This window comes from Bactrocera oleae, chromosome X (assembly GCF_042242935.1).
Source record: "Bactrocera oleae isolate idBacOlea1 chromosome X, idBacOlea1, whole genome shotgun sequence".
Classification (NCBI taxonomy): domain Eukaryota; kingdom Metazoa; phylum Arthropoda; class Insecta; order Diptera; family Tephritidae; genus Bactrocera; species Bactrocera oleae.
Genome location: NC_091541.1, coordinates 13,066,888 through 13,089,968, shown reverse-complemented (window position 1 = coordinate 13,089,968; position 23,081 = coordinate 13,066,888).

Below are 23,081 nucleotides of genomic sequence, written 5' to 3'. Positions count from 1 at the left end.
AATTATATTGCTTTTGCAGGATTAACAAATTAATATTACCGAAAAAGTTGCACTTTCTTAGGTTTAGACTCAAAGTCGATTTTCTTGTAAATTGTATGTCAATTGCGGCAGCACTGTACTGCTTAAGCTGAAAACCATTAATATTACTGATTTGCGCGAAAGTAAAATTATAATGTTATTGCAGAATTTACATATTCATATAACCGAAAAAATTGTACTTACTTAGTTTTAGACTTAAAGTCGATTTGCTTCTAAATTGTATGTTAATTGCGTGAGAACTCTACCGCTTAAACCGAAAAACAGGAATTTTACTGATTTGAGCGAAAGTCAAATTATATTGTTATTGCAGGATTAACAAATTAATATTACCGAAAAAGTTGCAGTTTCTTAGGTTTAGACTCAAAGTCGATTTTCTTGTAAATTGTATGTCAGTTGTGTGAGCACTGTACTGCTTAAGCCGAAACACATGAATTTTACTGATTTGAGCGAAAGTCAAATTATATTGCTTTTGCAGGATTAACAAATTAATATTAACGAAAAAGTTGGACTTTCTTAGGTTTAGACTCAAAGTCGATTTTCTTGTAAATTGTATGTCAATTGCGGCAGCACTGTACTGCTTAATCCGAAAAACATTAATATTACTGATTTGCGCGAAAGTAAAATTATAATGTTATTGCAGAATTTACATATTCATATAGCCGAAAAAATTGTACTTTCTTAGTTTTAGACTTAAAGTCGATTTTCTTCTAAATTGTATGTTAATTGCGTGAGCACTGTACCGCTTAAGCCGAAAAACATGAATTTTACTGATTTGAGCGAAAGTCAAATTATATTGTTATTGCAGGATTAACAAATTAATATTACCGAAAAAGTTGCACTTTCTTAGGTTTAGACTCAAAGTCGATTTTCTTGTAAATTGTATGTCAGTTGCGTGAGCACTGTACTGCTTAAGCCGAAAAACATGAATTTTACTGATTTGAACGAAAGTCAAATTATATTGTTATTGCAGGATTAACAAATTAATATTACCGAAAAAGTTGCACTTTCTTAGGTATAGACTCAAAGTCAATTTTCTTGTAAATTGTATGTCAATTGCGGAAGCACTGTACTGCTTAAGCCGAAAAACATCAATATTACTGATTTGCGCGAAAGTAAAATTATAATGTTATTGCAGAATTTACATAATTATATAACCGAAAAAAATGTACTTTCTTAGTTTTAGACTTAAAGTCGATTTTCTTCTAAATTGTATGTCAATTGCGTGAGCCCTGTACCGCCTAAACCGAAAAACATGAATTTTACTGATTTGGCAAAAGTCAAATTATATTGTTATTGCAGAATTGACATATTCATATAACCGAAAAAATTGCACTTTTTTAGTTTTAGACTTAAAGTCGATTTTCTTGTAAATTGTATGTCAATTGCGGCAGCACTGTACTGCTTAAGCCGAAAAACATTAATATTACTGATTTGCGCGAAAGTAAAATTATAATGTTATTGCAGAATTTACATATTCATATAACCGAAAAAATTGTACTTTCTTAGTTTTAGACTTAAAGTCGATTTGCTTCTAAATTGTATGTTAATTGCGTGAGCACTGTACCGCTTAAGCCGAAAAACATGAATTTTACTGATTTGAGCGGAAGTCAAATTATATTGTTATTGCAGAATTGACATATTCATAAAACCGAAAAATTGCACTTTCTTAGTTTTAGACTTAAAGTCGATTTTCTTGTAAATTGTATTTCAGTTGCGTGAGCACTGTAAACTATAATGTTATGGCAGGATTAACAAATTAATATAAAAAAAGAAAAGAAAAAATTGAACTTTCTTAGATTGTTACTTAAAGCCGATTTTCTTGTAAACTGTATGTTAATTACTTGAGCGCTGTACCGCTTAGGCCGAAAAACATCAATTTTACTGATTTGCGCGGAAGTAAAATTATATTGTTATTGCAGAATTTACATATTCATATAACCGAAAAAATTGTACTTTCTTAGTTTTAGACTTAAAGTCGATTTTCTCTAAATTGTATGTCAATTGCGTGAGCACTGTACTGCTTAAGCCGAAAAACATGAATTTTACTGGTTTGAACGAAAGTCAAATTATATTGTTATTGCAGGATTAACAAATTAATATTACCGAAAAAGTTGCACTTTCTTAGGTTTAGACTCAAAGTCGATTTTCTTGTAAATTGTATGTCAGTTGCGTGAGCACTGTACTGCTTAAGCCGAAAAACATGAATTTTACTGATTTGCGCGAAAGTAAAATTATATAGCTATTGCAGAATTGACATATTCATATAACCGAAAAAATTGCACTTGTTATTGCAGGATTAACAAATTAATATTACCGAAAAAGTTGCACTTTCTTAGGTATAGACTCAAAGTCGATTTTCTTGTAAATTGTATGTCAGTTGCGTGAGCACTGTACTGCTTAAGCCGAAAAACATGAATTTTACTGATTTGAACGAAAGTCAAATTATATTGTTATTGCAGGATTAACAAATTAATATTACCGAAAAAGTTGCACTTTCTTAGGTTTAGACTCAAAGTCGATTTTCTTGTAAATTGTATGTCAATTGCGGCAGCACTGTACTGCTTAAGCCGAAAAACATTAATATTACTGATTTGCGCGAAAGTAAAATTATAATGTTATCGCAGAATTTACATATTCATATAACCGAAAAAATTGTACTTTCTTAGTTTTAGACTTAAAGTCGCTTTTCTTCTAAATTGTATGTCAATTGCGTGAGAACTCTACCGCTTAAACCGAAAAACAGGAATTTTACTGATTTGAGCGAAAGTCAAATTATATTGTTATTGCAGGATTAACAAATTAATATTACCGAAAAAGTTGCACTTTCTTAGGTTTAGACTCAAAGTCGATTTTCTTGTAAATTGTATGTCAGTTGCGTGAGCACTGTACTGCTTAAGCCGAAAAACATGAATTTTACTGATTTGAACGAAAGTCAAATTATATTGTTATTGCAGGATTAACAAATTAATATTACCGAAAAAGTTGCACTTTCTTAGGTATAGACTCAAAGTCAATTTTCTTGTAAATTGTATGTCAATTGCGGAAGCACTGTACTGCTTAAGCCGAAAAACATCAATATTACTGATTTGCGCGAAAGTAAAATTATAATGTTATTGCAGAATTTACATATTCATATAACCGAAAAAATTGTACTTTCTTAGTTTTAGACTTAAAGTCGATTTGCTTCTAAATTGTATGTTAATTGCGTGAGCACTGTACCGCTTAAGCCGAAAAACATGAATTTTACTGATTTGAGCGGAAGTCAAATTATATTGTTATTGCAGAATTGACATATTCATAAAACCGAAAAATTGCACTTTCTTAGTTTTAGACTTAAAGTCGATTTTCTTGTAAATTGTATGTCAATTGCGTGAGCACTGTACCGCTTAAACCGAAAAACATGAATTTTACTGATTCGAGCGAAAGTCAAATTATATTGTTATTGCAGGATTAACAAATTAATATTACCGAAAAAGTTGCACTTTCTTAGGTTTAGACTCAAAGTCGATTTTCTTGTAAATTGTATGTCAGTTGCGTGAGCACTGTACTGCTTAAGCCGAAAAACATGAATTTTACTGATTTGAACGAAAGTCAAATTATATTGTTATTGCAGGATTAACAAATTAATATTACCGAAAAAGTTGCACTTTCTTAGGTTTAGACTCAAAGTCAATTTTCTTGTAAATTGTATGTCAATTGCGGCAGCACTGTACTGCTTAAGCCGAAAAACATCAATACTACTGATTTGCACGAAAGTAAAATTATATTGTTATCGCAGAATTTACATAATTATATAACCGAAAAAATTGTACTTTCTTAGTTTTAGACTTAAAGTCGATTTTCTTCTAAATTGTATGTCAATTGCGTGAGCACTGTACCGCTTAAACCGAAAAACATGAATTTTACTGATTTGAGCGAAAGTCAAATTATATTGTTATTGCAGAATTGACATATTCATATAACCGAAAAAATTGCACTTTCTTAGTTTTAGACTTAAAGTCGATTTTCTTCTCAATTGTATTTCAGTTGCGTGAGCGATGTACTGCTTAAGCCGAAAAACATGAATTTTACTGATTTGAGCGAAAGTCAAATTATATTGCTTTTGCAGGATTAACAAATTAATATTACCGAAAAAGTTGCACTTTCTTAGGTTTAGACTCAAAGTCAATTTTCTTCTAAATTGTATGTCAATTGCGTGAGCACTGTACCGCTTAAACCGAAAAACATGAATTTTACTGATTTGAGCGAAAGTCAAATTATATTGCTTTTGCAGGATTAACAAATTAATATTACCGAAAAAGTTGCACTTTCTTAGGTTTAGACTCAAAGTCGATTTTCTTGTAAATTGTATGTCAATTGCGGCAGCACTGTACTGCTTAAGCCGAAAAACATTAATATTACTGATTTGCGCGAAAGTAAAATTATAATGTTATCGCAGAATTTACATATTCATATAACCGAAAAATTGTACTTACTTAGTTTTAGACTTAAAGTCGATTTGCTTCTAAATTGTATGTTAATTGCGTGAGCACTGTACTGCTTAAACTGAAAAACAGGAATTTTACTGATTTGAGCGAAAGTCAAATTATATTGCTTTTGCAGGATTAACAAATTAATATTACCGAAAAAGTTGCACTTTCTTAGGTTTAGACTCAAAGTCGATTTTCTTGTAAATTGTATGTCAATTGCGGCAGCACTGTACTGCTTAAGCTGAAAACCATTAATATTACTGATTTGCGCGAAAGTAAAATTATAATGTTATTGCAGAATTTACATATTCATATAACCGAAAAAATTGTACTTACTTAGTTTTAGACTTAAAGTCGATTTGCTTCTAAATTGTATGTTAATTGCGTGAGAACTCTACCGCTTAAACCGAAAAACAGGAATTTTACTGATTTGAGCGAAAGTCAAATTATATTGTTATTGCAGGATTAACAAATTAATATTACCGAAAAAGTTGCAGTTTCTTAGGTTTAGACTCAAAGTCGATTTTCTTGTAAATTGTATGTCAGTTGTGTGAGCACTGTACTGCTTAAGCCGAAACACATGAATTTTACTGATTTGAGCGAAAGTCAAATTATATTGCTTTTGCAGGATTAACAAATTAATATTAACGAAAAAGTTGGACTTTCTTAGGTTTAGACTCAAAGTCGATTTTCTTGTAAATTGTATGTCAATTGCGGCAGCACTGTACTGCTTAATCCGAAAAACATTAATATTACTGATTTGCGCGAAAGTAAAATTATAATGTTATTGCAGAATTTACATATTCATATAGCCGAAAAAATTGTACTTTCTTAGTTTTAGACTTAAAGTCGATTTTCTTCTAAATTGTATGTTAATTGCGTGAGCACTGTACCGCTTAAGCCGAAAAACATGAATTTTACTGATTTGAGCGAAAGTCAAATTATATTGTTATTGCAGGATTAACAAATTAATATTACCGAAAAAGTTGCACTTTCTTAGGTTTAGACTCAAAGTCGATTTTCTTGTAAATTGTATGTCAGTTGCGTGAGCACTGTACTGCTTAAGCCGAAAAACATGAATTTTACTGATTTGAACGAAAGTCAAATTATATTGTTATTGCAGGATTAACAAATTAATATTACCGAAAAAGTTGCACTTTCTTAGGTATAGACTCAAAGTCAATTTTCTTGTAAATTGTATGTCAATTGCGGAAGCACTGTACTGCTTAAGCCGAAAAACATCAATATTACTGATTTGCGCGAAAGTAAAATTATAATGTTATTGCAGAATTTACATAATTATATAACCGAAAAAAATGTACTTTCTTAGTTTTAGACTTAAAGTCGATTTTCTTCTAAATTGTATGTCAATTGCGTGAGCCCTGTACCGCCTAAACCGAAAAACATGAATTTTACTGATTTGGCAAAAGTCAAATTATATTGTTATTGCAGAATTGACATATTCATATAACCGAAAAAATTGCACTTTTTTAGTTTTAGACTTAAAGTCGATTTTCTTGTAAATTGTATGTCAATTGCGGCAGCACTGTACTGCTTAAGCCGAAAAACATTAATATTACTGATTTGCGCGAAAGTAAAATTATAATGTTATTGCAGAATTTACATATTCATATAACCGAAAAAATTGTACTTTCTTAGTTTTAGACTTAAAGTCGATTTGCTTCTAAATTGTATGTTAATTGCGTGAGCACTGTACCGCTTAAGCCGAAAAACATGAATTTTACTGATTTGAGCGGAAGTCAAATTATATTGTTATTGCAGAATTGACATATTCATAAAACCGAAAAATTGCACTTTCTTAGTTTTAGACTTAAAGTCGATTTTCTTGTAAATTGTATTTCAGTTGCGTGAGCACTGTAAACTATAATGTTATGGCAGGATTAACAAATTAATATAAAAAAAGAAAAGAAAAAATTGAACTTTCTTAGATTGTTACTTAAAGCCGATTTTCTTGTAAACTGTATGTTAATTACTTGAGCGCTGTACCGCTTAGGCCGAAAAACATCAATTTTACTGATTTGCGCGGAAGTAAAATTATATTGTTATTGCAGAATTTACATATTCATATAACCGAAAAAATTGTACTTTCTTAGTTTTAGACTTAAAGTCGATTTTCTCTAAATTGTATGTCAATTGCGTGAGCACTGTACTGCTTAAGCCGAAAAACATGAATTTTACTGGTTTGAACGAAAGTCAAATTATATTGTTATTGCAGGATTAACAAATTAATATTACCGAAAAAGTTGCACTTTCTTAGGTTTAGACTCAAAGTCGATTTTCTTGTAAATTGTATGTCAGTTGCGTGAGCACTGTACTGCTTAAGCCGAAAAACATGAATTTTACTGATTTGCGCGAAAGTAAAATTATATAGCTATTGCAGAATTGACATATTCATATAACCGAAAAAATTGCACTTTCTTAGCTTTAGACTTAAAGTCGATTTTCTTCTAAATTGTATGTCAATTGCGTGAGCACTGTAACGCATAAACCGAAAAACATGAATTTTACTGATTTGAGCGAAAGTCAAATTATATTGTTATTGCAGAATTAACACATTCATATAACCGAAAAAATTGCACTTTCTTAGGTTTTGACTCAAAGTCGATTTTCTTGTAAATTGTATGTCAGTTGCGTGAGCACTGTACTGCTTAAGCCGAAAAACATGAATTTTACTGATTTGAACGAAAGTCAAATTATATTGTTATTGCAGGATTAACAAATTAATATTACCGAAAAAGTTGCACTTTCTTAGGTTTAGACTCAAAGTCGATTTTCTTGTAAATTGTATGTCAGTTGCGTGAGCACTGTACTGCTTAAGCCGAAAAACATGAATTTTACTGATTTGCGCGAAAGTAAAATTATATAGCTATTGCAGAATTGACATATTCATATAACCGAAAAAATTGCACTTTCTTACCTTAAACTTAAAGTCGATTTTCTTGTAAATTTTATTTCGGTTGCGTGAGCACTGTAAACTATAATGTTATGGCAGGATTAACAAATTAATATAAAAAAAAGAAAAGAAAAAATTGAACTTTCTTAGATTTTTACTTAAAGCCGATTTTCTTGTAAATTGTATGTTAATTACTTGAGCGCTGTACCGCTTAAACCGAAAAACATGAATTTTACTGATTTGAGCGAAAGTCAAATTATATTGTTATTGCAGGATTAACAAATTAATATTACCGAAAAAGTTGCACTTTCTTAGGTTTAGACTCAAAGTCGATTTTCTAGTAAATTGTATGTCAGTTGCGTGAGCACTGTACTGCTTAAGCCGAAAAACATGAATTTTACTGATTTGAACGAAAGTCAAATTATATTGTTATTGCAGGATTAACAAATTAATATTACCGAAAAAGTTGCACTTTCTTAGGTTTAGACTCAAAGTCAATTTTCTTGTAAATTGTATGTCAATTGCGGCAGCACTGTACTGCTTAAGCCGAAAAACATCAATATTACTGATTTGCAAGAAAGTAAAATTATATTGTTATCGCAGAATTTACATAATTATATAACCGAAAAAATTGTACTTTCTTAGTTTTAGACTTAAAGTCGATTTTCTTCTAAATTGTATGTCAATTGCGTGAGCACTGTACCGCTTAAACCGAAAAACATGAATTTTACTGATTTGAGCGAAAGTCAAATTATATTGTTATTGCAGAATTGACATATTCATATAACCGAAAAAATTGCACTTTTTTAGTTTTAGACTTAAAATCGATTTTCTTGTAAATTGTATTTCAGTTGCGTGAGCACTGTACCGCTTAAGCCGAAAAACATGAATTTTACTGATTTGAGCGAAAGTCAAATTATATTGCTTTTGCAGGATTAACAAATTAATATTACCGAAAAAGTTGCACTTTCTTAGGTTTAGACTCAAAGTCGATTTTCTTGTAAATTGTATGTCAATTGCGGCAGCACTGTACTGCTTAAGCCGAAAAACATTAATATTACTGATTTGCGCGAAAGTAAAATTATAATGTTATCGCAGAATTTACATATTCATATAACCGAAAAAATTGTACTTTCTTAGTTTTAGACTTAAAGTCGCTTTTCTTCTAAATTGTATGTCAATTGCGTGAGCACTGTACCGCTTAAACCGAAAAACATGAATTTTACTGATTTGAGCGAAAGTCAAATTATATTGTTATTGCAGAATTGACATATTCATATAACCGAAAAATTGTACTTACTTAGTTTTAGACTTAAAGTCGATTTGCTTCTAAATTGTATGTTAATTGCGTGAGCACTGTACCGCTTAAACCGAAAAACAGGAATTTTACTGATTTGAGCGTAAGTCAAATTATATTGCTTTTGCAGGATTAACAAATTAATATTACCGAAAAAGTTGCACTTTCTTAGGTTTAGACTCAAAGTCGATTTTCTTGTAAATTGTATGTCAATTGCGGCAGCACTGTACTGCTTAAGCTGAAAAACATTAATATTACTGATTTGCGCGAAAGTAAAATTATAATGTTATTGCAGAATTTACATATTCATATAACCGAAAAAATTGTACTTACTTAGTTTTAGACTTAAAGTCGATTTGCTTCTAAATTGTATGTTAATTGCGTGAGAACTCTACCGCTTAAACCGAAAAACAGGAATTTTACTGATTTGAGCGAAAGTCAAATTATATTGTTATTGCAGGATTAACAAATTAATATTACCGAAAAAGTTGCAGTTTCTTAGGTTTAGACTCAAAGTCGATTTTCTTGTAAATTGTATGTCAGTTGTGTGAGCACTGTACTGCTTAAGCCGAAACACATGAATTTTACTGATTTGAGCGAAAGTCAAATTATATTGCTTTTGCAGGATTAACAAATTAATATTAACGAAAAAGTTGGACTTTCTTAGGTTTAGACTCAAAGTCGATTTTCTTGTAAATTGTATGTCAATTGCGGCAGCACTGTACTGCTTAAGCCGAAAAACATTAATATTACTGATTTGCGCGAAAGTAAAATTATAATGTTATTGCAGAATTTACATATTCATATAACCGAAAAAATTGTACTTTCTTAGTTTTAGACTTAAAGTCGATTTGCTTCTAAATTGGATGTTAATTGCGTGAGCACTGTACCGCTTAAGCCGAAAAACATGAATTTTACTGATTTGAGCGAAAGTCAAATTATATTGTTATTGCAGGATTAACAAATTAATATTACCGAAAAAGTTGCACTTTCTTAGGTTTAGACTCAAAGTCGATTTTCTTGTAAATTGTATGTCAGTTGCGTGAGCACTGTACTGCTTAAGCCGAAAAACAAGAATTTTACTGATTTGAACGAAAGTCAAATTATATTGTTATTGCAGGATTAACAAATTAATATTACCGAAAAAGTTGCACTTTCTTAGGTATAGACTCAAAGTCAATTTTCTTGTAAATTGTATGTCAATTGCGGAAGCACTGTACTGCTTAAGCCGAAAAACATCAATATTACTGATTTGCGCGAAAGTAAAATTATAATGTTATTGCAGAATTTACATAATTATATAACCGAAAAAATTGTACTTTCTTAGTTTTAGACTTAAAGTCGATTTTCTTCTAAATTGTATGTCAATTGCGTGAGCACTGTACCGCCTAAACCGAAAAACATGAATTTTACTGATTTGGCAAAAGTCAAATTATATTGTTATTGCAGAATTGACATATTCATATAACCGAAAAAATTGCACTTTCTTAGTTTTAGACTTAAAGTCGATTTTCTTGTGAATTGTATGTCAATTGCGGCAGCACTGTACTGCTTAAGCCGAAAAACATTAATATTACTGATTTGCGCGAAAGTAAAATTATAATGTTATTGCAGAATTTACATATTCATATAACCGAAAAAATTGTACTTTCTTAGTTTTAGACTTAAAGTCGATTTGCTTCTAAATTGTATGTTAATTGCGTGAGCACTGTACCGCTTAAGCCGAAAAACATAAATTTTACTGATTTGAGCGAAAGTCAAATTATATTGTTATTGCAGAATTGACATATTCATAAAACCGAAAAATTGCACTTTCTTAGTTTTAGACTTAAAGTCGATTTTCTTGTAAATTGTATTTCAGTTGCGTGAGCACTGTAGCGCTTAAGCCGAAAAACATGAATTTTACTGATTTGAGCGAAAGTCAAATTATATTGTTATTGCAGAATTGACATATTCATAAAACCGAAAAAATTCACTTTCTTAGTTTTAGACTTAAAGTCGATTTTCTTGTAAATTGTATTTCAGTTGCGTGAGCACTGTAGCGCTTAAGCCGAAAAACATGAATTTTACTGATTTGAGCGAAAGTCAAATTATATTGCTTTTGCAGGATTAACAAATTAATATTACCGAAAAAGTTGCACTTTCTTAGGTTTAGACTCAAAGTCGATTTTCTTGTAAATTGTATGTCAATTGCGGCAGCACTGTACTGCTTAAGCTGAAAAACATTAATATTACTGATTTGCGTGAAAGTAAAATTATAATGTTATTGCAGAATTTACATATTCATATAACCGAAAAAATTGTACTTACTTAGTTTTAGACTTAAAGTCGATTTGCTTCTAAATTGTATGTTAATTGCGTGAGCACTGTACCGCTTAAACCGAAAAACATGAATTTTACTGATTTGAGCGAAAGTCAAATTATATTGTTATTGCAGGATTAACAAATTAATATTACCGAAAAAGTTGCACTTTCTAAGGTTTAGACTCAAAGTCGATTTTCTTGTAAATTGTATGTCAGTTGTGTGAGCACTGTACTGCTTAAGCCGAAACACATGAATTTTACTGATTTGAGCGAAGGTCAAATTATATTGCTTTTGCAGGATTAACAAATTAATATTACCGAAAAAGTTACACTTTCTTAGGTTTAGACTCAAAGTCGATTTTCTTGTAAATTGTATGTTAATTGCGGCAGCACTGTACTGCTTAAACCGAAAAACATTAATATTACTGATTTGCGTGAAAGTAAAATTATAATGTTATTGCAGAATTTACATATTCATATAACCGAAAAAATTGTACTTACTTAGTTTTAGACTTAAAGTCGATTTGCTTCTAAATTGTATGTTAATTGCGTGAGCACTGTACCGCTTAAACCGAAAAACATGAATTTTACTGATTTGAGCGAAAGTCAAATTATATTGTTATTGCAGGATTAACAAATTAATATTACCGAAAAAGTTACACTTTCTTAGTTTTAGACTTAAAGTCGATTTTCTTCTAAATTGTATGTCAATTGCGTGAGCACTGTACCGCTTAAACCGAAAAACATGAATTTTACTGATTTGAGCGAAAGTCAAATTATATTGTTATTGCAGGATTAACAAATTAATATTACCGAAAAAGTTGCACTTTCTTAGGTTTAGACTCAAAGTCGATTTTCTTGTAAATTGTATGTCAGTTGTTTGAGCACTGTACTGCTTAAGCCGAAACACATGAATTTTACTGATTTGAGCAAAAGTCAAATTATATTGTTATTGCAGGATTAACAAATTAATATTACCGAAAAAATTGTACTTTCTTAGTTTTAGACTTAAAGTCGATTTGCTTCTAAATTGTATGTTAATTGCGTGAGCACTGTACCGCTTAAGCCGAAAAACATGAATTTTACTGATTTGAGCGAAAGTCAAATTATATTGTTATTGCAGAATCATACATCAGATTTACCAACATTATGGCGGGCGACACTGACATCGCGGATGAGAGCGGTAAAGTTTTTAAATGTCACTCAAATTTGAGAGTACCTAAAATAGTAATCTGTCTAGTATGCGAAAATGTATATCATGTTAATGACTTTATTCTGTTGTCCAAGGGAAAAGGCAAATTTATAAGTGAAATGTTCGTAGTATGTCCAGAGCACCATGGTAACATAACCTCAGACACAGATAATGTAAACATTGAATTGAGCGAGGAGGCGAGAGTGTTAATTACAGGAATAAAGTTATACGAAAAAGAAAAATGTAAGGAAGATATTAACAAAAGCATTACCTCAAGTCTTACCAAGGATACATTATTGTTGGACAACACAGTAATCGAAGATGATCTAGCTCTGCTAAGAGTAGAAAATGAGCTATTAAAGCAGCTCAATCAAGAAATACAAGATAAAAATGCGCTTCTACAGGAATTACTTGCATGCAAAAATAATAATATAATGCACCAAGATGTAACCAGTTATGCTGATAAAGTTAAAACAGATAAGAGCAGCACTAGAGAGGTTATTCCTGATATCATTGTAAAAGCCAAAAATAATAATAATACTAAAACTATGGAACATGTAAGAAATAAGATTCTAGTTGATATTGCAGTTCCAATTAAAAAAATTTTTGCTAACAAGAATGGAGAAGTAACGATTAAATGCCAAAATAAAATAGATGTAACAAGAACTACTACTCTATTAAGTGAAAAAATGGATAAGGACTATAATATAAATGCAAAAACAGTCAATCTACCTAGAGTGAAAATACATGATGTACAAAATGACATGAGTATACAAGAAATAGAAGAGGACATAAAAAACAGAAATTCATTTATGCTTAGTGATAGTTTCTCCTTAATATCTGACTACAGAAACGCTAGAAAACAGAGAAATATAATAATGGAAGTCTCCCCTGGGATTTATGAAAACATTGTCAAAAATAATTACAAATTATTTGTCGGTTTCCAATGTTGTAAGGTGTATGACATTGTTAACATAAGCCTATGTTTCAAATGTGGACAGATCAACCACAACAGCAAAAAATGCAAAAATGAACCTAAGTGTCTAAAATGTGCTGGTGACCACCTAACAAGTGCCTGTAATTCAAATACACTGAAATGTCTAAATTGTGACTTCTATAATAAGAAGTATAAGCAAAACAAATGCACAAATCATCACCCAAATGATACATCAGGCTGTGAGTATATCAAGCATAAAATTCAAAAACTCATGAAAGAAACAGATTACCCTACTTTACCAAAAATACCTAAATATCTAGGTAAAATACCGGGTCAAGTACTTATTTTATCCTCAAGCGCAATCAGGAAATAATTTTTATTGAGCGACTTAAATGGAAGAATTTAGTGAATATAAAGGAGCAAATAATATAGAAAGACAAGTGAATAGTGTGCAAGAGTTGAATAAAATATTGTTGCCAAGTGATATGCATATAATACACCTAAATGTCAGAGGGTTAAAATCTAACCATAGTAATGTTGAAGTGTTGATTAAAAATATGGATATTAAACCAGATGTAATTGTATGCTCTGAAACATGGAATCTAGAGTTCCATCATTTATATAACATAGACATGTATAAAACATACTATAATAAAGGAAGTATCAACAAAGCCGATGGAGTGGTTATCTACGTAAAATCGTCTCTGATGCAAGAAACTAAGACAGAGGAGATAGGATCCTGTAAAATACTAACAACTACTATTAAAACTGTAAACGATTCATATATTAAAATATCAGGATTATACAGAAGTCATGATATAACAAAAGAAAATTTTATTAAAGATTTCTACAATTATTTAGTCCGTAGTAAAAAAATAAAAAACCACTGTATAGTTGGAGATTTTAATATTGATATACTGAAATCTGATAATAATTCTACTACATTTTTAACAAATCTATTAGAAGCAGGTTATATTCCTTACTTTAGTGGAATTACCAGACCTAGTTCTAAAAACATGGAAGGCTCCTGTATAGACAATATATTTGTTAAATCGTCAATAATGAATATAAAATCTTATACATATACGAATATCTTTACAGACCATTATCCAATCCTGATATCAATAGATTGGAAAAGCGAAAAAAGAAAAACTAATTACAAGAAGACTATAGATTATAAAAAACTAAATACACTAAGTCATAGTACTGATTTGACAAATATATTAGAAATACAGGATCCAAATCAAGCCTTGGAAACATTGATACATGAAATAAAGAATTTAACAAATAAAGCTATAGTAAAAAATAGCGGCAAAAACAAAAAGAAAGACGATATTCCAAGAAAAAACTGGATAACGAAGGGTATAATTATATCTTGTAATAAAAAAGAAACTTTATATAATATATGGAAGTTAGATAAGAATAACGTAAATACTAAAAAAGAATATAATCAATATTGTAAAATGCTAAACAACGTCATTAAATGTGCTAAAATAAAATATGAAAAAAATTTAATAAGCTCAAATATGCATAATAGTAAAAAACTGTGGCAATACTTAAATATAAAGTTAGGTAGAAATGAAAAAACTGAGACTAAAATTGAATGTCTAAATGTAAACGATAAAATAGTAACGACTACGGAAGATATTGCAAATACATTGAATGAATTTTTTAGTGAAGTAGGCATCAAATTAGCTAATAATATAGGGTTAGATAAAAATATAATAAACAATGCGTCAAATAGCATTCCACATAATAGTAAATCGATTTTTATACAACCGATAACTGTGAATGAAATCTTAAAAGCTATAAATAAAATGAAAGACAAAGCGGGTGGAAGAGATGAGATTAGTACTAAGATAATAAAAAACTTAGATCTCTGGGTTAGTCAGCCTCTCGAATACATTTTTAATCTATGTATTTCTAAAGGAATTTGGCCAAAAGCCCTGAAATCAGCGCTGATAGTACCGATTTTCAAAGCAGGTAAAAAGGATAATCCTAGTAACTATAGACCGATCTCTTTGATATCTAATATAGCTAAACTGTTCGAAAAGCTGATGCATAAAAGAATATACGATTTCATGGAGAAGTGCAATATTTTCTCAGATAAGCAATACGGTTTCCTAAAGAACAAAAGTACAGCAGATGCTCACTCTTATATTACTAACTACATATATGAAAATTTTAATAAAAATAATAAAACTGCAATAGCTTTCCTAGACCTAGCCAAAGCGTTCGACACAGTGAACCACAAGATACTACTAGGTAAATTAGAAAAGTATGGTATAAGAGGGATAGCACTTGACTTAATAAAAGATTATCTGAGTGAAAGAACTCAAGTAACTAGATATAGAGATAGTGTAAGTAGTGATAAATATTTAAAAATAGGTGTGCCTCAAGGTACAATCTTAGGTCCACTATTTTTTGTATTGTATATTAATGATATATTTAAATATGTAGAAAAAGGGTCAATCATTTCATATGCGGACGACACTGCTATATTATGTACTGATAAAAACTGGGATGATGTTAAAACAAAGATGAATATTAGATTATCAAATATTTGTAAATGGCTAAGAAATAATCAACTATCTCTGAACGTTGATAAAACAGTATATATAACTTTCTGTGGTAACAAACGTAATATCCCAGATAAATTAATATTAAATATAAACAACAAAGAAATAAAAAGAGTGAACAGTTATAAGTATCTAGGAATAAACATCGATTACCTAATGAAATGGGATATGCATGTAAAAGAAGTAATTAAAAAAGTCAGATATTTCGAATTTATAATTCATAAATTAAAACAAATCATGGAAAGTAAGACCTTAAAAATGTTATACCATGCATTATTTGAAAGCATAATAAACTATGGCATCATAGCGTGGGGGGGTGCTTACAGAAATGTAATTCAGCCACTCTTGACCATGCAACAAAGAATACTAAAAAAACTTGACTTAGGACAAAATTCACCTTTAAACATTAAACAAACCTTTGTAATAAATAGTTTATTGTACTTCTATAATGCATGTAAAATATTGTATATCAACTATGAGGGAAGATCAAGGCATAAAAATATAAAACTGTGTAAAGTCAACAAAACAATATATAGTAAAAATTCGTATTATGTAGCTTTGAAATATTACAATCTAATGCCGACTGAATATAAGAACCTCAATGTTATAAATAAGCCGAATAAATTTAAATTGAAACAGTGGTTATTGGATACACAGAGTCATTTAAAATAAAGTTTTAATTATAAGAAACTAAAAATGAAAAACTATTTAAAACACTCAAAAGGGAGTGACATTATACATTTATACATTCATATATTCATATACTTATAGTAATATTATACATGTACGATAGGCCTAGGCTTATCTTTTCCCTACCCTATCAACAGGCAATTGTTTTTTGTCTCTATAGGGTTTAATATGTAGTTCAACTGTATATTTAATTGGGAAATAAATAAATAAATAAAATAAAAATTGACATATTCATAAAACCGAAAAATTGCACTTTCTTAGTTTTAGACTTAAAGTCGATTTTCTTGTAAATTGTATTTCAGTTGCGTGAGCACTGTAGCGCTTAAGCCGAAAAACATGAATTTTACTGATTTGAGCGAAAGTCAAATTATATTGTTATTGCAGAATTGACATATTCATAAAACCGAAAAAATTCACTTTCTTAGTTTTAGACTTAAAGTCGATTTTCTTGTAAATTGTATTTCAGTTGCGTGAGCACTGTAGCGCTTGAGCCGAAAAACATGAATTTTACTGATTTGAGCGAAAGTCAAATTATATTGCTTTTGCAGGATTAACAAATTAATATTACCGAAAAAGTTGCACTTTCTTAGGTTTAGACTCAAAGTCGATTTTCTTGTAAATTGTATGTCAATTGCGGCAGCACTGTACTGCTTAAGCTGAAAAACATTAATATTACTGATTTGCGTGAAAGTAAAATTATAATGTTATTGCAGAATTTACATATTCATATAACCGAAAAAATTGTACTTACTTAGTTTTAGACTTAAAGTCGATTTGCTTCTAAATTGTATGTTAATTGCGTGAGCACTGTACCGCTTAAACCGAAAAACATGAATTTTACTGATTTGAGCGAAAGTCAAATTATATTGTTATTGCAGGATTAACAAATTAATATTACCGAAAAAGTTGCACTTTCTTAGGTTTAGACTCAAAGTCGATTTTCTTGTAAATTGTATGTCAGTTGTGTGAGCACTGTACTGCTTAAGCCGAAACACATGAATTTTACTGATTCGAGCGAAGGTCAAATTATATTGCTTTTGCAGGATTAACAAATTAATATTACCGAAAAAGTTACACTTTCTTAGGTTTAGACTCAAAGTCGATTTTCTTGTAAATTGTATGTTAATTGCGGCAGCACTGTACTGCTTAAGCCGAAAAACATTAATATTACTGATTTGCGCGAAAGTCAAATTATAATGTTATTGCAGAATTTACATATTCATATAACCGAAAAAATTGTACTTTCTTAGTTTTAGACTTAAAGTCGATTTTCTTCTAAATTGTATGTCAATTGCGTGAGCACTGTACCGCTTAAACCGAAAAACATGAATTTTACTGATTTGAGCGAAAGTCAAATTATATTGTTATTGCAGGATTAACAAATTAATATTACCGAAAAAGTTGCACTTTCTTAGGTTTAGACTCAAAGTCGATTTTCTTGTAAATTGTATGTCAGTTGTTTGAGCACTGTACTGCTTAAGCCGAAACACATGAATTTTACTGATTTGAGCAAAAGTCAAATTATATTGCTTTTGCAGGATTAACAAATTAATATTACCGAAAAAGTTGGACTTTCTTAGGTTTAGAATCAAAGTCGATTTTCTTGTAAATTGTATGTCAATTGCGGCAGCACTGTACTGCTTAAGCCGAAAAACATTAATATTACTGATTTGCGCGAAAGTAAAATTATAATGTTATTGCAGAATTTACATATTCATATAACCGAAAAAATTGTACTTTCTTAGTTTTAGACTTAAAGTCGATTTTCTTCTAAATTGTATGTCAATTGCGTGAGCACTGTACCGCTTAAACCGAAAAACATGAATTTTACTGATTTGAGCGAAAGTCAAATTATATTGTTATTGCAGGATTAACAAATTAATATTACCGAAAAAGTTGCACTTTCTTAGGTTTAGACTCAAAGTCGATTTTCTTGTAAATTGTATGTCAGTTGTTTGAGCACTGTACTGCTTAAGCCGAAACACATGAATTTTACTGATTTGAGCGAAAGTCAAATTATATTGCTTTTGCAGGATTAACAAATTAATATTACCGAAAAAGTTGGACTTTCTTAGGTTTAGAATCAAAGTCGATTTTCTTGTAAATTGTATGTCAATTGCGGCAGCACTGTACTGCTTAAGCCGAAAAACATTAATATTACTGATTTGCGCGAAAGTAAAATTATAATGTTATTGCAGAATTTACATATTCATATAACCGAAAAAATTGTACTTTCTTAGTTTTAGACTTAAAGTCGATTTGCTTCTAAATTGTATGTTAATTGCGTGAGCACTGTACCGCTTAAGCCGAAAAACATGAATTTTACTGATTTGAGCGAAAGTCAAATTATATTGTTATTGCAGGATTAACAAATTAATATTACCGAAAAAGTTGCACTTTCTTAGGTTTAGACTCAAAGTCGATTTTCTTCTAAATTGTATGTCAATTGCATGAGCACTGTACCGCTTAAACCGAAAAACATGAATTTTACTGATTTGAGCGAAAGTCAAGTTATATTGTTATTGCAGAGTTGACATATTCATATAACCGAAAAAGTTGCACTTTCTTAGGTTTAGACTCAAAGTCGATTTTCTTGTAAATTGTATTTCAGTTGCGTGAGCACTGTAGCGCTTAAGCCGAATAACATGAATTTTACTGATTTGAACGAAAGTCAAATTATATTGTTATTGCAGGATTAACAAATTAATATTACCGAAAAAGTTGCACTTTCTTAGGTTTAGACTCAAAGTAAATTTTCTTGTAAATTGTATGTCAATTGCGGAAGCACTGTACTGCTTAAGCCGAAAAACATCAATATTACTGATTTGCGCGAAAGTAAAATTATAATGTTATTGCAGAATTTACATAATTATATAACCGAAAAAATTGTACTTTCTTAGTTTTAGACTTAAAGTCGATTTTCTTCTACATTTTGTATGTCAATTGCGTGAGCACTGTACCGGCTTAACCGAAAAACATGAATTTTACTGATTTGGCAAAAGTCAAATTATATTGTTATTGCAGAATTGACATATTCATATAACCGAAAAAATTGCACTTTCTTAGTTTTAGACTTAAAGTCGATTTTCTTGTAAATTGTATTTCAGTTGCGTGAGCACTGTACCGCTTAAGCCAAAAAACATGAATTTTACTGATTTGAGCGAAAGTCAAATTATATTGCTTTTGCAGGATTAACAAATTAATATTACCGAAAAAGTTGCACTTTCTTAGGTTTAGACTCAAAGTCGATTTTCTTGTAAATTGTATGTCAATTGCGGCAGCACTGTACTGCTTAAGCCGAAAAACATTAATATTGCTGATTTGCGCGAAAGTAAAATTATAATGTTATCGCAGAATTTACATATTCATATAACCGAAAAAATTGTACTTTCTTAGTTTTAGACTTAGAGTCGATTTTCTTCTAAATTGTATGTCAATTGCATGAGCACTGTACCGCTTAAACCGAAAAACATGAATTTTACTGATTTGAGCGAAAGTCAAGTTATATTGTTATTGCAGAGTTGACATATTCATATAACCGAAAAAATTGCACTTTCTTAGTTTTAGACTTAAAGTCGATTTTCTTGTAAATTGTATTTCAGTTGCGTGAGCACTGTAGCGCTTAATCCGAGAAACATGTATTTTACTGATTTGAGCGATTAATATTACCGAAAAAGTTGGACTTTCTTAGGTTTAGAATCAAAGTCGATTTTCTTGTAAATTGTATGTCAATTGCGGCAGCACTGTACTGCTTAAGCCGAAAAACATTAATATTACTGATTTGCGCGAAAGTAAAATTATAATGTTATTGCAGAATTTACATATTCATATAACCGAAAAAATTGTACTTTCTTAGTTTTAGACTTAAAGTCGATTTGCTTCTAAATTGTATGTTAATTGCGTGAGCACTGTACCGCTTAAGCCGAAAAACATGAATTTTACTGATTTGAGCGAAAGTCAAATTATATTGTTATTGCAGGATTAACAAATTAATATTACCGAAAAAGTTGCACTTTCTTAGGTTTAGACTCAAAGTCGATTTTCTTCTAAATTGTATGTCAATTGCATGAGCACTGTACCGCTTAAACCGAAAAACATGAATTTTACTGATTTGAGCGAAAGTCAAGTTATATTGTTATTGCAGAGTTGACATATTCATATAACCGAAAAAGTTGCACTTTCTTAGGTTTAGACTCAAAGTCGATTTTCTTGTAAATTGTATTTCAGTTGCGTGAGCACTGTAGCGCTTAAGCCGAGAAACATGAATTTTACTGATTTGAGCGAAAGTCAAATTATATTGTTATTGCAGGATTAACAAATTAATATTACCGAAAAAGTTGCACTTTCTTAGGTTTAGACTCAAAGTCGATTTTCTTGTAAATTGTATGTCAGTTGCGTGAGCACTGTACTGCTTAAGCCGAAAAACATGAATTTTACTGATTTGAACGAAAGTCAAATTATATTGTTATTGCAGGATTAACAAATTAATATTACCGAAAAAGTTGCACTTTCTTAGGTTTAGACTCAAAGTAAATTTTCTTGTAAATTGTATGTCAATTGCGGAAGCACTGTACTGCTTAAGCCGAAAAACATCAATATTACTGATTTGCGCGAAAGTAAAATTATAATGTTATTGCAGAATTTACATAATTATATAACCGAAAAAATTTTACTTTCTTAGTTTTAGACTTAAAGTCGATTTTCTTCTACATTTTGTATGTCAATTGCGTGAGCACTGTACCGGCTTAACCGAAAAACATGAATTTTACTGATTTGGCAAAAGTCAAATTATATTGTTATTGCAGAATTGACATATTCATATAACCGAAAAAATTGCACTTTCTTAGTTTTAGACTTAAAGTCGATTTTCTTGTAAATTGTATTTCAGTTGCGTGAGCACTGTACCGCTTAAGCCAAAAAACATGAATTTTACTGATTTGAGCGAAAGTCAAATTATATTGCTTTTGCAGGATTAACAAATTAATATTACCGAAAAAGTTGCACTTTCTTAGGTTTAGACTCAAAGTCGATTTTCTTGTAAATTGTATGTCAATTGCGGCAGCACTGTACTGCTTAAGCCGAAAAACATTAATATTGCTGATTTGCGCGAAAGTAAAATTATAATGTTATCGCAGAATTTACATATTCATATAACCGAAAAAATTGTACTTTCTTAGTTTTAGACTTAGAGTCGATTTTCTTCTAAATTGTATGTCAATTGCATGAGCACTGTACCGCTTAAACCGAAAAACATGAATTTTACTGATTTGAGCGAAAGTCAAGTTATATTGTTATTGCAGAGTTGACATATTCATATAACCGAAAAAATTGCACTTTCTTAGTTTTAGACTTAAAGTCGATTTTCTTGTAAATTGTATTTCAGTTGCGTGAGCACTGTAGCGCTTAAGCCGAGAAACATGAATTTTACTGATTTGAGCGAAAGTCAAGTTATATTGTTATTGCAGAGTTGACATATTCATATAACCGAAAAAATTGCACTTTCTTAGTTTTAGACTTAAAGTCGATTTGCTTCTAAATTGTATGTTAATTGCGTGAGCACTGTACCGCTTAAGCCGAAAAACATGAATCTTACTGATTTGAGCGAAAGTCAAATTATATTGTTATTGCAGGATTAACAAATTAATATTACCGAAAAAGTTGCACTTTCTTAGGTTTAGACTCAAAGTCGATTTTCTTCTAAATTGTATGTCAATTGCATGAGCACTGTACCGCTTAAACCAAAAAACATGAATTTTACTGATTTGAGCGAAAGTCAAGTTATATTGTTATTGCAGAGTTGACATATTCATATAACCGAAAAAATTGCACTTTCTTAGTTTTAGACTTAAAGTCGATTTTCTTGTAAATTGTATTTCAGTTGCGTGAGCACTGTAGCGCTTAAGCCGAGAAACATGAATTTTACTGATTTGAGCGAAAGTCAAGTTATATTGTTATTGCAGAGTTGACATATTCATATAACCGAAAAAATTGCACTTTCTTAGTTTTAGACTTAAAGTCGATTTGCTTCTAAATTGTATGTTAATTGCGTGAGCACTGTACCGGCTTAACCGAAAAACATGAATTTTACTGATTTGGCAAAAGTCAAATTATATTGTTATTGCAGAATTGACATATTCATATAACCGAAAAAATTGCACTTTCTTAGTTTTAGACTTAAAGTCGATTTTCTTGTAAATTGTATTTCAGTTGCGTGAGCACTGTACCGCTTAAGCCAAAAAACATGAATTTTACTGATTTGAGCGAAAGTCAAATTATATTGCTTTTGCAGGATTAACAAATTAATATTACCGAAAAAGTTGCACTTTCTTAGGTTTAGACTCAAAGTCGATTTTCTTGTAAATTGTATGTCAATTGCGGCAGCACTGTACTGCTTAAGCCGAAAAACATTAATATTGCTGATTTGCGCGAAAGTAAAATTATAATGTTATCGCAGAATTTACATATTCATATAACCGAAAAAATTGTACTTTCTTAGTTTTAGACTTAGAGTCGATTTTCTTCTAAATTGTATGTCAATTGCATGAGCACTGTACCGCTTAAACCGAAAAACATGAATTTTACTGATTTGAGCGAAAGTCAAGTTATATTGTTATTGCAGAGTTGACATATTCATATAACCGAAAAAATTGCACTTTCTTA